This window comes from Apteryx rowi, unplaced genomic scaffold (assembly GCF_003343035.1).
Source record: "Apteryx rowi isolate R43461 unplaced genomic scaffold, aptRow1 scaffold_146, whole genome shotgun sequence".
Classification (NCBI taxonomy): Eukaryota; Metazoa; Chordata; class Aves; order Apterygiformes; family Apterygidae; genus Apteryx; species Apteryx rowi.
This window is the reverse complement of record NW_020447708.1, coordinates 770,300-784,624: the sequence shown is the minus strand read 5'-3', so window position 1 is coordinate 784,624 and position 14,325 is coordinate 770,300. Positions and strand designations below refer to the sequence as shown.

Sequence of the window (14,325 nt, the reverse complement as noted above, 5' to 3'; positions counted from 1 at the left end):
GAGCCTCCCGGGCTGCGCGCGGGCGGCGGGGGCCGGCTCTGCCCCTGGCGAGTTGCGCGTGTGTTTGCGCCTTGTCAGAGGGCTGCGGAGGCGGCCGGCGGCTGGTGGCCGCAGATCAGCGCGGGGCGGCCCGCGGGGAAAGCCGGGGCTGGCCGGCGGCGGGGGGAAGCTTGTCCGCCGCTCTCCGCGGCGCTCTCCTGGCGGGACCGGGGTTTCTCCCCAAAACGACAGACTGTCCGCGCCTAATTCCCTTCTTGAATGGTGCGCGGTCTTCTGCTTGAAGAAACTCCCGGCTGCTCGCTTTCGTTTTTCTTTTTTTTTGTTTGTTTTTCCTTAGCCTGTGGGAAAGACAGAAGGGTGGGCCTTCATGTGCCTAGGGTTTATTTCGGAGGACGAGGAATGTGTGTTCTTAGCTTCTGATGCTGTTGGCTTGCGTAGTTTTTTCCCTTAATGAGGGTGAAATTGGTGCTAGTTACTGTAGACTGATAGTTTTAGAGCTCTTTTCTTGTGAAAATTGATTTGCGTACCCTAGATCACCCTCCAACAGCTGGTACGGGGGGCATTACAGTGCAGGGCCCCCATGTGGTTTGATGTGACCAGACGCGGAGAAATCTTCCCCTTCCAATCACACCCAGCTCCTTTTTTTGTTTGTTTTTGTTTTTATTATTATTATGTATTCCTCTCCTCCTCCCCTCCGTAGAAAACAAGCAAACGAGGTAGCAGTTGTAAACTTAAATCAAGGGAGGATTTTACTGCATGAAAAGTGGAGTGTGTAATGCCATTTTCACGGCAGTGGAAGACAAAGTGAAGTGGCTGTTTAAAGGGCAGATTGAAAACCACCATCCTGCTGTTTGTGTTCCCAACGCAGTAAGGAGTAGTTGGCAAGGATTTTGTGTTATAGGGTATACTGTGTCCTCTCCCTCTAGAAGGAGAGGGAGGAACAAGTTAAAGGAAAAAGTCTCTGGAGGTTCATGTGATATAAATACTTAGATGAGCTTACAAGCCTAGTCACCATAAAGCAATGGTATTGTATCTGAGAAATGCTTTTGCAGGGAGGGAGTTGAGACACTGCTGCTGTAAAATTGTGCTCTTGCATGTAATAGTCTCCCCCCTCTGGCAATGATGTAGCTCTTGGAACAGACGATTGTTACTAATTTAAGTTAAAAACATGCATTTGCTGAAACAGAACGCTGTAAAATAGCATATGTAGCATTTGTCCTTAAAAAAAAAGGTTTCATATGATTCCTTATTCTGGTGGTGAACCTATAACTGTTTTGACTTACAGCTAATGTACTTATATAAATTCTGATGAGAAGACAAACTGGTCCTAGTTGACCTGAATGATAACTGCAATATTTCTTATAGCATAAGAGTTCTGCAGGACTAGCTGACTGTCATATTAGTCAGAGATTTGTTGGTGTGCTTCTTTAGAGAAGATGAACTATATGTTAGGGAAGTGGTCTACAAGCTGAATTGCTTATGCAGATTTGTTGTTGTTGTTGCATACAGTGAGCATGTCCTGGCTACAGGATTAAGTCCATGTATTGAGGGCTTTCTTAGTTTGATAGTTGGTGATATTGGCAGGGGGGTGGGGTGGGAGATAATTATTGATTAAAAATAAGCTGAATTTGGTATTATTCTGTATGAAATAGATTCTACATTTAAAAAATTTCTTAGAGAACCGAAAGTTAATCTGAGTTAATAAAACCAAAGCAATTGAGCCCATATGCATTAATGTTAATGCAAGGTTACTTCTACAGCATCCCCTCATTTTCAATGAAAAATAAAATGCTAAAATCGAGAGGATAAATGTTGTGTTGCTTTAAAAAAAAGGGGGGCACCAAATGGTGTGTGGGGGGGGAACCTCCCCAAGTGAAAACTAAGTACAACTTGATTTTCAAGCAGCAGAGTGTGTTCATGCAGAGATGTCTGCCCTGAACTTAAGCAATTCAGACTTCCCCTGTACTGAGTTTCCTGGAGTCCTGGCAGAAATGCCAGGTGATGGAAATCTAGAGTTCGTTTGCACTTGAAATAAATGAAACAAGGCCTATTGTCTTCCTGCGTGTTCCCTAGAGCTACATGGCTGCATGTCTTAAAGCATTAAAGACCAATAGTTAGTTTTCCCATGAATAAACTTTGGAGCTGTTAGCTGACAACAAGCACTTATTAGGTGGTATTCAGCTTTATTTGTGGCCAATTGACTTTCCCAATATTAAGCTGTCACATTTCAACACTTTTAAGGTTTGAAGACTTGGTGTTTGTAGTGTTGGCAAACATATTTCACTAGCACTTTTTTCCTTCCCTTTGTTCAGAGTGATCTTTGCTCTTTTGAGCTGAAAAAGTTGTAGTTGCAGACCTGACATAACTTTGCCAAGCTATTTTTACTTGTGAATGTAAAGATAATAGTAACAATGAAGTTAAGAGCATCCATATGCTGTGTCATGCAATAGGTTACTATTTTAGCCTTGAGTGCAATTCAGATGCCACTCTTCCTGGATCCTTTTTGATGTATATGAACTTGACTGATAAGGCTTCAGAGTGTCTGCCAAAAGTCGGAATGTTGTGTTGAAATAATGGGATTTTTCCAAGTGTAAAGCTTTGAAGTGTAGTCTGTAGATAAAAAGGGAAGCTTAAGGAACTACTGGTGACTCTTGGACTGTGAGGTAAGAGGAAAACAGTTCTTGGTAAACATCAGTGTTTAGATTACATTTTTCACTGAATTTTCACACAGTTTTTTCCTTATCTCTGTAACTGCCATTGAGTTTAAAAGGTGGGGGAAGAGGGAGATAATCATTGTAGATTTTTAAAAATGCTAGTGCCATTTCACAGAAATACGTTTTGAGCATGCTTAGATGTTGAGAGAACACAAAATTGTTGACTGCTTTTGGTCACCGTTGTTCCTGCCAGTAAGTTAATTTTCGTAACCCTAGCAAAAGCAAGAATTGAAAACATCACCACCAAAAATGCAAACAGGAAAGCTTCAATATAAAATCAGATGGATTTTTACACAATCGTTTTGAGCAAAAGCTAGAGATGATGATTTTTTTGATCTGTGTAGTTCCTCAGAGAAATATATTAAAAAGGCTCAAAAAAAAAAAACCTGAATGGGGAGGAGAGAGAGAAATACATGTAGAGTCTGAAATAACAGCAACTTTTGGATTTTAAATAAAAATAGACCTGTTTTGATAAATACTGCTCCTTTTAGTAAAAAAAAGTCTATAAAGTTCAGCTTAATTTATTGCATGTACAAGTATTTCTTCCACTTATTTCTCTGACAATGGAGTATGTACAAAGTTTATGAAAGCAAAAGTATTGCAGTTTTGAACTAGTGGAAATATATGGCATGCATAAGAAATTACAACAATCCATAAGATAACTGAATATATGTTGTGGCAAATATTTTTCAGCTGTGCTGTATATGTGAACCTGTGGGCTACTGAGTAACAAAATTCTTGTAATTTCAGTGCCTCATTAGTTTGCATACAGTGATATATTTCAACAGCTCAGCAAAAATATAAGTGTGAATTAAAGAAAAACTAAGCAAAATTGGAAAGTAAAGGGAATAGAAAAGAAAAAGTTCCAAGATGTGTTTTCAGGGACTTCTTTTAGGAAATACTTACCTTTCTTTCCAAGTTGAATTGTTGGCTATGTTGGCTTCTTAATGAGGCTACAAAAACAATTATTTGTGGGCCACATGTTTTCAAATTAACACTGAAAAGACTTCTCTTAAAGCAGCCTGGAGTACAGAACTCCAGAGAGTAGTGGGAGTGGAAGGACAGCTAAGGGGGTTGGGTCATAAAAGTGTGAAAGCTGGATAAATGGAAGTCTACTGTATTAAAAAAAGAGTTGTAAGTAAAGCAAAGAAAATTCCCAAGTGACTTTTGACTGGACTAGCTCCTRGGTGACTAAGAAATCAAGCCATGATGAAAGCATACTGAAGCTAAGCAAACAAGGTTACTACCTTGGAAATGGGGAAGTGTGGTGGTATGTTCAAAAACACTATAGAATGTTTTTTCCTCATTGTATGTAAAACAACAATAATAGTTAAAAAAAATCCTTGTCTGCATATGTTTTTAGAATTACTATGGCGAGAAGTGTACTTTTGAAAAGATTTGGGGTGAACCAATACAACAATGTTAAGAGAAAGAATGGGAGTACTATAGAAGATATTTGAAAGAACTTGGAGAGAAGGGGATATTGGTGAATTATGCAGGAAGTAGGGCAGTGTATGAAACCCATGTGAGAAAATAAATAGAGCAACTGCACTGGAAGAAATAAGAGTGACCTCAAATAGAGGGGAGAAGAAAATCTAGTTTGCTTGATAATTAGAGAAAATGAAACCTAAAGCTTGTCAAGCTCGTGCATCAGAACAACTCAGTAATACATAGCGCAATCTTGGAACAGGTCTTAAACTCCATTTCGTTGTGCTAGGTGTGTCATGTTAGAGAGATAACTGTTAGGCTGTGGTGCTCATGTAAAATAAATACAGAATAATAAAATGTGGATGCTAATGTTCTAATAAAATTATTGCATAGGTTTATAATTTTTGACTGTTTTTGTTTTAGATTGTATTTTTCATATATCTGTAGCATTACATGGAAATAGTATGTTGGAGATGCTCTAACTGGAAGAAGTGGTGTAAAACTTGCAGAGAAAAGGTGAAAGCAGGTGGCAGGCTTCATTCCGACCAGTGTTACAGTAATCATGAATTTTAGGATGAATGAGAGGAGAGGGGATGCCAGCTGATGTTTTAGCTTCTGGGGTGCAAGCACTCCCATATGCATATGAAAGTGAAATGTAATGTTACTCTGACTTGTTAACATCTGAGCACTTTGAGGACTATAAAAGGATTGTGATGGTTGTTTAGCCACTTTTTCTACATAAAGGTTGAGAACAGCTTCTTGGTTTAAACAGTGCATTTCTCTTCACTGCCTCCTTAAATAATAAATAAATACTCTTATATGAAGTATGAAGATTGTTTGATACTGAGACCAAGGAGGACTCTGTCATGGTTTACTTCTTGTAAGACTGTACAGCCAAATATCCTGGTTAGAAATGTAATCAAATCTAGGATGTTCTTTCTCTTGCCCCATTTATGTAGTATTCTTCCCTAGAAGATATTAGGAAACATACAGGACTCTTTTTGCAGCAAGAGAAGCAAAAATATATTGCCTTTGCAGAGCCTGCATACCAACTGATTGCCTGTTAGATGCTGGTGGTTTATGTTTCTACAGTATGCAGTGTCACAGGTGTAAATGGATCCCTTGTGAAAGGGGGAAAGGAACTGGTGATGTGGTGTTTCAGTACACAGCGGGTGGGGCTAAAGCCTAGCATTTGTGTAATGTGAAAAAGGTTGGGTTGAAGCTCAAGAATTCAAGTCCAAGTCTCAATTTTTAAAAACAAAACCACTAGTGAACAGAGGACGGGTAATAGAAATATGAAGCTTGGTATATAAACTGGTATAAGTTAATCTTGGTAAGTGCCAATTGCCTGCTGTGTTGTAAGTACATGTTGTCTTTTTTTCGGTGTCAGTGCCGGAATCTGTTAAAGCGTGATAAAGTCGAAGAAAACTACTTTGCATCCCATGTTGCACCAGGCTGTTGCCCTGGAAGTAATCTTGAATTACTGTCTTCTAGTTGAATGCAACTTTGGGTTTTCCTGTGTCCAAACCACATTCTGTACTGGAATATATGGCAAGAGACTTGTTAGGCAAGACTGCAGTTAAATGAGAGAGCTGATACCTGTTGCTTTACACAGTTACTCTGTAGTCATATTGTCTCTTGAAGGTGAGCTGTGTGGTAACAGATCACTTTGCGCTAGCACTTTGTTTTTGCTTGGACTTCTTGTTTCCAGCTTTGAATGGCAATGTTGTATTGAATCAGGATTATCTGAACTAAACTTTTATTTGTCTGTGACCACTATGTTTACTATTGTATAAATGCTAATGCAGAGGTTCCTGTGAGGAATTTTCTTAGGGATCTGATAGTTGGATACTAGCTAAATGGCTAGATTTTCTTACCTATACTCAAAGGATAGCTATAGGTGCAATTATCTAATTACTGTTTTATTTATGCTGTGTGTTGCTGAGTTTTTTTTGTTGTTTTGGGGGAGGAGTTGTGTTGCGAGTATGGCTTTTTGGTACTGTTTGCCTATATAAAAATCAGGCTCTTAAAAGATGCTTGAACAGTTGCATTCAGTGCCTCAGAGACCATAAGGATTTGAAATACAGTAGTGCATTTTTATTGATGAGATGTGGAAGAGAGTGAATTTTTGGATTAGGCATGAGATTGGTCAAACTTTATTGCTAGTGGTAAAGGGTAGTTAAAACTCTTCTCTTTTCCTGGTTAGAAAGCAAAAGGATTGCCTAGAAAAGAGTATCACTTTATGGGAAGAAATCCCAAGAATACCTGAGAAGGGAAGGATGGGAATAGCCTGAGTGTGGATAAAATGCAGCAAAATACATGAGAAGCAATTAAGCAACAAAATGAGCAATAATAGAATATGTCAAAGAAACTGCTTGTTATTTCCAGTCCATGAAGTGAGGAGAGATGAAAAAAGACCTGAGATTCTCTGTTTAAAATAAGGCAATAACTGTTGGTCAAACCTGTCAAAGTATGCATGTGCTGAAACATGTTGTTTCTCTGTAATGTAAAGAAAGCTAGTCAAAAGTTCAGGCTTTACCCCGTTATGCTTGTGAGCTGACATAGTGTCCAGAGTGGGCTGATTGTATATGAGATGACCTGGAGTCAGGAGCAGATTATTTGAAGCTACATGAGTAACTGATCCAGAGGTTTGTGTTACATGGATATACTGTTATTACTCACAGCTGTATGGGTACTAAAACTGCTTTTGAGGGAAGCTGTGGGAGGTATTTCCATTTGTTATATGCTATCTGGTGTTGATGGCCTCCCTTTGGATAGACTTACGACAAGAACAGGTGCGTGTCTGTTACATGAACTAGATAATGGTGCACCTTTATCATGTTTGTGCTTGCACTTCAGTGCCAAAATACTACATAATCATATAAAATATTTTCATATGCATCTGAAGATTTCTGTTATTGTGGATAATTTCATAGGAGACTTCAAAGGTTAATACAAACTAGTAATTTGTTTATGGCTATAGCTTCTAATTCCTTCTCATTAAACTGTGGTTCTAGTTGTACAGCAGAGTCTGACGGAGTTGAGGAAAATGAGACAAGCTGATTTTCTTGGAAATACTCTAAATTTCTGCTCAAGTATGGAGCATTGTAGGTTGCATTAAGAGTTACATGTGTATCTGAAGGTATAATTAGTCAYCTTGTACTCAGTACAGTCAGATCATGGTTTCTTCAGGATCACTTAAGAATAAGATAAGAATAGTGAATTGCCAGTGCTGGCTACTAAATTAAATGTTTAAACACAGGCTTATGGTGAAGGACTTCAAGGCAGAATGTAACAGCTTCCAGTCATAATAAACTTTCTCGTGTGTGATCCGAGATCAGTGCCTCAAGAGTTATTTTCTTCGTGTTCTGCTCAGCTAATTACCTTTGAGGCATGGGGCTGTTTCAAATGTTAAATCACAAGTAGGTCTTTCTGTCCATGAATTACTAGTAGTAAAAAGTTAGAAGCAAGAATAAAAACCTTTGAAGTCTTTAAACTTCAGTCTCCATTCTCTCTTTCRTTTACCTGTGTTCTCCAAGTGTGGGAAACTGATCAGGTGAAGTTTTATGTCTGTATGTTTTCAAGAGTAAACTTCTTGAGTTAAAATACCAAGAAGGTCACTATTAATTCAGGTAGTRAAAAGTAACAAGCTTCCAGATTCTTTTCTGATAATCTCTGTTCAATATTTTTTGTGTTGTTTCAGTTGGTTTTCAGGCAGTGTAGGGGAGTAGAAGCAACTTAAATTTTCTAATGCCCTAAAATGGCATGTTTTCACCTTCTCAACACGAAGACTAGTCAAGTGTTGGTTTGTCTTAAGTTGACTGGAGTATTAGGATTGCCTCCAACAGTAGATGGCTCTTGCTGTTTTTCTTTCTTTTTTTTTTCCTGTAAGTACTTAATTATCTTTGTATGTCTAAAGGGAATCATCAGTTTCTCTTTTTCTATTAGTCAATGCTAGTATAATGTGACAGTTCTTAAACTTTTCCTCAGTATCTTCCTGGAGTTGGTTTGAAGAGACATGCTTTCCTTAAAAGCGACTGCTGTTTTAAATACTTATAGGGTGTTAGTGTTACCACTGTAATGCAGTAGCATGTGCAGAATTTCAAAGTATTACAACAGCAATCTCTTGCCAAAAAAGGTGTTAACTGAAAGGTAAATAAAGGTTAGTCAAACAGATCTCTATAGAGATGGGTAGAGGAAACGGTTATCTTGATGAATTTAATAGTAAGAGTTGATTTCTGACCTGTTGTCCTCACTAGCCATTGGGTTAGAGGATTATAAATGCTTGGCTTAAGTTTCTCTTAATCCAGTTTCATGAGGGCATTCTCTGCTTCCTTTCTACTTGCAATAACACCCATGCAGCATCTGATTAAGCTGAATACTAGTTATTGCTGGGACAAGCGCACTTAAGAACATGCTACTAGGTGACAGGATGCTGAAAGTAGGGCTTCAAAAAGTTGAGCTTGTGTTCAAGCTGGGTAACTAGCTTTGCTAATTTCTTGTCAGTGTACATCACCTGGTAAAACAGTGGTCAGTTTAATCAAAGATGATAACTTAAATGTCATCAAATCCAGGGAACTTCTGCATAATAACGAATATTAATTGAGGCATCGTAACTTCTGGCTTGTACTAACTTAACCTGGGGTGTAAATTTTTCAAGCTCATTGTATGAGAATTGTTTCTATGATTGTCTTTATTTTCCTTACTTTTTCTTCTTCCCCTCTTGGCCCTTGCCACAATAAAAGTATACTTAGYTGACTCTGCTAAAGCTTGTAGTTAGAGGTTGGTGAAGCAAAGATGAAGAGAAGTTAGGCTTAATTCCATCTTTGAGCATATTTGCAATGTTGATAGTATTTGTATTATAAAAACTCACCGGTTGTCCCTTCTGCAGTGATGCTACTGCTGTGCTTTTAAACACTTGTATGCACTTGTAACTTCAAAAGCTAAATTTCCTTTAAATAGTAACAGTGGTGTTATGACTTGATTAAGATACTGAGACTTTTAAAAAGCATAATTGGCCCTATAGATCTAAAGAAATCAAACATGAGAATTTGGTTGTGAACATACTGTTAATCATTTTTTAACAGATTTAAATGTATTCTTGTTAAAAGTTCTAATATGTGTTTGGTAGCTGAGATGGCATTAAATAATTTACCTTTGGTAAGTGCAGCGTACCAGCAAGTGCAACATACCAATTTACTCAGGATATTCTACATGGGAAGAAGCTTACTAAGCTTCGATGCCCCTCTGTGTAGCTGTGTACTGGGAGTTTGTGGTATCAGGTAGTTCAAGCTTCTGCACGTAGGCTTGTCTAAGGCCACTCTTAAATTCACAGCTGTAAAAGAGTAAGACTTTGGACTACAAGTAGGTGTCACTGTTGATGGGTCAAAGTCTTCATGTAAACATTTAATAATTTAATAAATCACCTACTAACAAATCAGAGTATAGCTTGTAGAAGAAACTTTGTGCAAGGCTCTTGTAGGATCTTCTAAAGATTCTGCTGAGAATGCTCTGCTGCACAGAAAGAGGTAAGGTCTGTGGAACTCTATGGGACTGTTAGTGAGAGGTCATTCAGTGACAGATTTTGAGGGTGCTACTCTACAGCAGTGTTTCCCAAGCTAGGCCTCTTGATTCTTAGGTGTATTAATTCATGTGGCTGCAAATAAGGTGAAAACTAAGGTAGGGAGGAAAAGGAGTTATAGTGTCCTCACAATTTGAGAGGCTGCTCTGAAAAGAGGTCCTGTATTGATTGCTACGAATACCTAAGGCATGACTCTGGACAAAGGAAGAACAATGAGTGTTATTTACCATGACTTTAGTAAGGCTTTCAACAAGTACAAAGTCCAGCTGGAGGCCTGTTACTGGTGCCATTCCTCAGGGATCAGTACTAGGACAGTTTGTCTTTATTCCAACCTATTGTCCAGGTCAGTAAGGCACTTCTAGTAAGTTTGTGGATGATATCCACAAATGCTGGAGACTAGGGCTAATTGAGGGGGATGCCTGCAGGCTGGAGAAATGGCTGGCAGGAACCTCATGAAGTTCAAYAAAAGCAAATGCCAGGTCCTTCTGGGATGGAATGACCCCATGCAGCAGAAAAGGTGTGGTGCCAACTTGTGTAAAGGACCTCCTAGAGAAAAGGGTCTAGGTGTCCTTGTGGATATTGATCAGCAGTATGCCTTTGTGGTGTAAAAGGTAAAGTGCGTACTGGGTGGTAGCAGCAAAAGTGTGGCCAGCAGGTTAAAGGAAGCAACTTTCTTCTGTTCAGAGTTTGAGACATCACCTGGAGAGCTGTGTCCTATTTTATGCTCTCAAGTGTAAGGCAGATGCTGATGCCTCTGCAGTGGGCCACTAAGATAAGGAGGCTGGAGCGCATGACATATGAAGAGAGGCAGAGAACTGTGTTTGCTCATCCTTGAGAAACAAAAAGTCTAAGGGGAGGAGTTTAATGGCTGGCTACAACTGCTTAATGGGAGGTGATGGAGCCAGATCTCCTCAGACGTGTATAGGGAAAGGATGAGAGGCAACAGAAACAAGCTGCAACAAGGGAAATGCTAATAAAATATTAGCAATATGTTTTTTTCACAAGGAAAGAAGAATAAAGCACTGAAACAGGTTGTGGAATCTCTGTCCTTGGAGATATTCAGAACTTGACTGTGTTATGATCCTGAGCAACCTGATCTGACTTCAAAGTTGGCCCTGCTTTGAGTTGGGGGTTGGATTGGATAACATTCAGAAGTCCGTTTCAACCTAAGTGAGTCTCGGTTTTGTGCATGGGTAGGCAGGAGCTAATACTATAGCTGCTAGCCCTGGAAGAAAATGTAGAAATCATATATGAGTCTTTTCTGTTGAGCTTAAAAATGTCTGAATAAAGCCTGAAACAAGATTTTTCCTATCAAGCAGTTTGATTGGATCCCATTGTTATCTTCTAATGTAAGTAATAACTTTTAGAGAATGTCTTTAAGAAAGATGTGCCTGCATTTCTTCTGTTAGTTCAGTAAGACCACTGTTTACAGCACATGGCTCGGAGCAATGCTGGCAGTGTGACAAATACTAAAAATATGGTTTGACAATAAATACAGCAGCTATTATACAGCCTTATGTGCTTTGCTATCACCTAGTTAGGTGCAGGTCTTGGGAAGAAGAGTAAGCTTTTCAGAATAATTTGCAGTGGAGGGTAGCCTTAAGAGCAAAAAGAAAGCAAGCAGTGTCAGAAATGCAATGGGTGGCTGGCATCCTCCTAACTTTGTAATATAACTTATAACTTTATCAGATCTTGTCATGGACAGCTGAGATTTAGACATTATATCTTATGATTTGCTGCTCCTTACAAAACTTGTCCATTTTGCATTTCATGGTACGGCTGCAGTTGTTGAGTATTGGCAGATAATCAAACTCTACAAATAAACGAACATGTGAAGTTTATGCTTTAGCAGTCAAAAGCAAGCTCAGGAAGACAACACTTTATAAAAAGTACACCTTCCCTTCTCTTCCCTCAGATCTGTTATTCCTAGATTAGGTGCTATATGCTCTAGGAGAAATGTCTGAAAGTGGGCAAGACTGTATTTAAAAAAAAAAAAAGGGGGGGGGTGACTTCCTGCTTAAGGGTGTAAGGACTTTTGTAGGGATTGAAGGTCTAGTCCCTTCATGTAGAAGGGCATTGTGCACTTGTGCTTCTGACCAGTTTTTTAATGGTTCTCTAATTCCAAGTTGGGAGGTGCGGTTGAGGGGGCAAGGAATGCTGAATGCTTAGGACTGTTGCTGTATGCTTAGCAGAGTTTCTGTTCGTTTTCTAAAACTTGTTGTACATGCACAAAACTGGGTGCTTATTTTAAGAAATTCTGAATTTTTGTTTGTACAGAATTTTGTGCTAGCTTTTCCTCAGGCTTTCCCTAAGGATTGTTTACTTCCCTAACACCAAATGACGTGGGCTCTCTCTCCAAGTGTGCCATGCTCCTTTCTCCATTAAAAATCAGAGCTAAGTCCATCTTTGTTTCACACAAATTTTTGCCTTAATCTGCCTATAAAAAATAATATCTCATCAGCACCCTATTAAAGATGTCAATACAGCAGTATTTTTTTCTGTTGGTCTCATTCCCTCAAGTGTCTCAGCTATTTAAGTTCACTTGTGCTTATAATTTAATTCTTGGTCAAGCTTTATGGGAATTTCAAAGTCATTCAATATGATACACATTTAAATCTGTATCGCTGCCTGTCAGTAGTTAAATACTTACTACCAGAGCTGCTTTGCTTTTATGTGCTGCAAAACTGTTTTTCTAGTTGATATGTTTAACTATCTTGTATTTATACTTAATGAACTTACTTTCCTAAGACAAAGGAAAGCGATCTGTTTAGTCTTTACTTTGATTTTTATTGGCCATTACTGCCTGAACTGACCAGTTCAAACCTACCTTCCCTGCTTGGGTAGGTAAGATCAGTTAAAAATTAGAAGGTAAATGGCTTAGTACTAGAAAGCTTAATAACTTAACTGATCAGGTTTTATTAGACCTTCCATTAGAACATAAGAAAGTTAAATAGTAATTGTGAAATCCAGAAATTGATGGTTGTTTCTTGGAATCCACAGGATAAGGCAGACTTAAACTATTGGTAATGATTATTGGAGAAATGGATTCCTAGAGGTGCGGCACAGCTTGTGAAGAGCAGAAACTACATAAGCAGAAAAGCACTGAAACAGATGTAGAAACTTTAAGGTTTAACAGTGTATGACAAAATAATGACCTACTGCTGTAGGTCTATTAAAAGGCACCTGAACACAGAGAAATACACTAATTCTTGATTTAGACTTTTATTGCTTCTCATAGCCAAGTGAGTTGACTGTTACTCCAAGTGTACCATGCGGTGTAATAGTTAATATGTAGATTCTAGCTGACCACTGGAGCTTTCTTGTTGTAGTGTAAATAGTGGCAAATGCCTGAAGGATCAGGTACTGACACTTGATCACTAAGACTTCAGCAATTACAGCCCAGCCCCAATAATTTATTACCATGTTACTGGCTCTGAATTACCTGCTGTAGGATTCTCTTAATTGCCATCTGAAGTTATAACTTCATTTGAAGCTGGGGCTGAAACATTTACTGGTTTAAACTGAAGTGAGGAAGAAAAACACTTGTTCATTTTTGGATCTTTGAATGATATTCTAGTGGAGGAACTGTTTGTGTGAGAATGAAGACTAGTAGTATTCCCCAGGAGTTTCCTGTGGTCTTGGTATGGCACAACAGTGAGAAAAGATTGCAACTCTGAGATTAGCAACAGCTTGCTGTAGTGGACTATTCTTAACATCCAGCTGCTATAACATGCAAATTTTCATCCAGCACATTTTTTGCTTATCAGATATTACTGGAGAAAAAGGTAGCTATAGCTAGAGCATTTATGTCATAGCTGGGTTACTTTAAGTTCCAGTGGATAGCTTGTATGGTGGAGGTAGGGGGAAAAGACTGTTTGCATGCATACAAGTTATGTCCTAATTATATCGTAAGTGCATCCCTTAGAAGGGAGAGGAACTAATGGCAGGAAGACTTGGTTGTGACAATGCCGCAGTCAGCTATTGCTTACTGTAGCATGCAAGGTCAAATTTTCGTTTGCTAATTCCATGAGTCATTCCTTCACCAGTATCTGCTAGGCCTATCAGTATAGTGCTGACTTGACTGTCCTTCACAAAAACATTAACTCAGAGGTGTTGCGAAAGCTTTTTGGTTTAAAAAAGCTTATTATCTTAGGATTATTGGCTGCTGGCTGGGATTTGTACTGATGAGGGCATACCTGAAACTGTAGTCTTAGCACTTTTATTCATCAGATGGAAGAAGCTAAAATTGCTTAGTGGTTTCTTCACATGTTTGCACCTAGTTTTGTACTCATGTGAGTTAATGTATCTTAATAGCCTAGTGTTCTGTATAATGGACTTAGTGACCTCACAAAAGAGAAAAGGAGGGTGCTAGTTATCAGAGAGACTCTCCTGGGGCAGAGGAACAGCAGCACCCCTCTGCCAGTCTGACTTGATGTCTTGAGAGGACTCCTTTCTGGGCACTTGGTTTCAGGGTGTTGCAGAGAGACTGCTGAGTCCAGCCTTCTGACTACTACCCTTCACTGATATCCATGTGGTCACCAACAATTCTGCCAGGGGTGACCGTGAGTATTATCAAGAGTGACTAAAGAGTCCAGTGACCCA

At 39.0% G+C, this 14,325-nt stretch overlaps 1 protein-coding gene across 2 annotated transcripts in view; it reads left to right on the top strand.

Moving 5' to 3' along the window:
• NECTIN3 (nectin cell adhesion molecule 3) overlaps positions 1-14,325 on the top strand; it is a 70,449-nt gene that overhangs the window by 1,024 nt on the left and 55,100 nt on the right. The gene's annotated exons all lie outside the window — the stretch shown is intronic.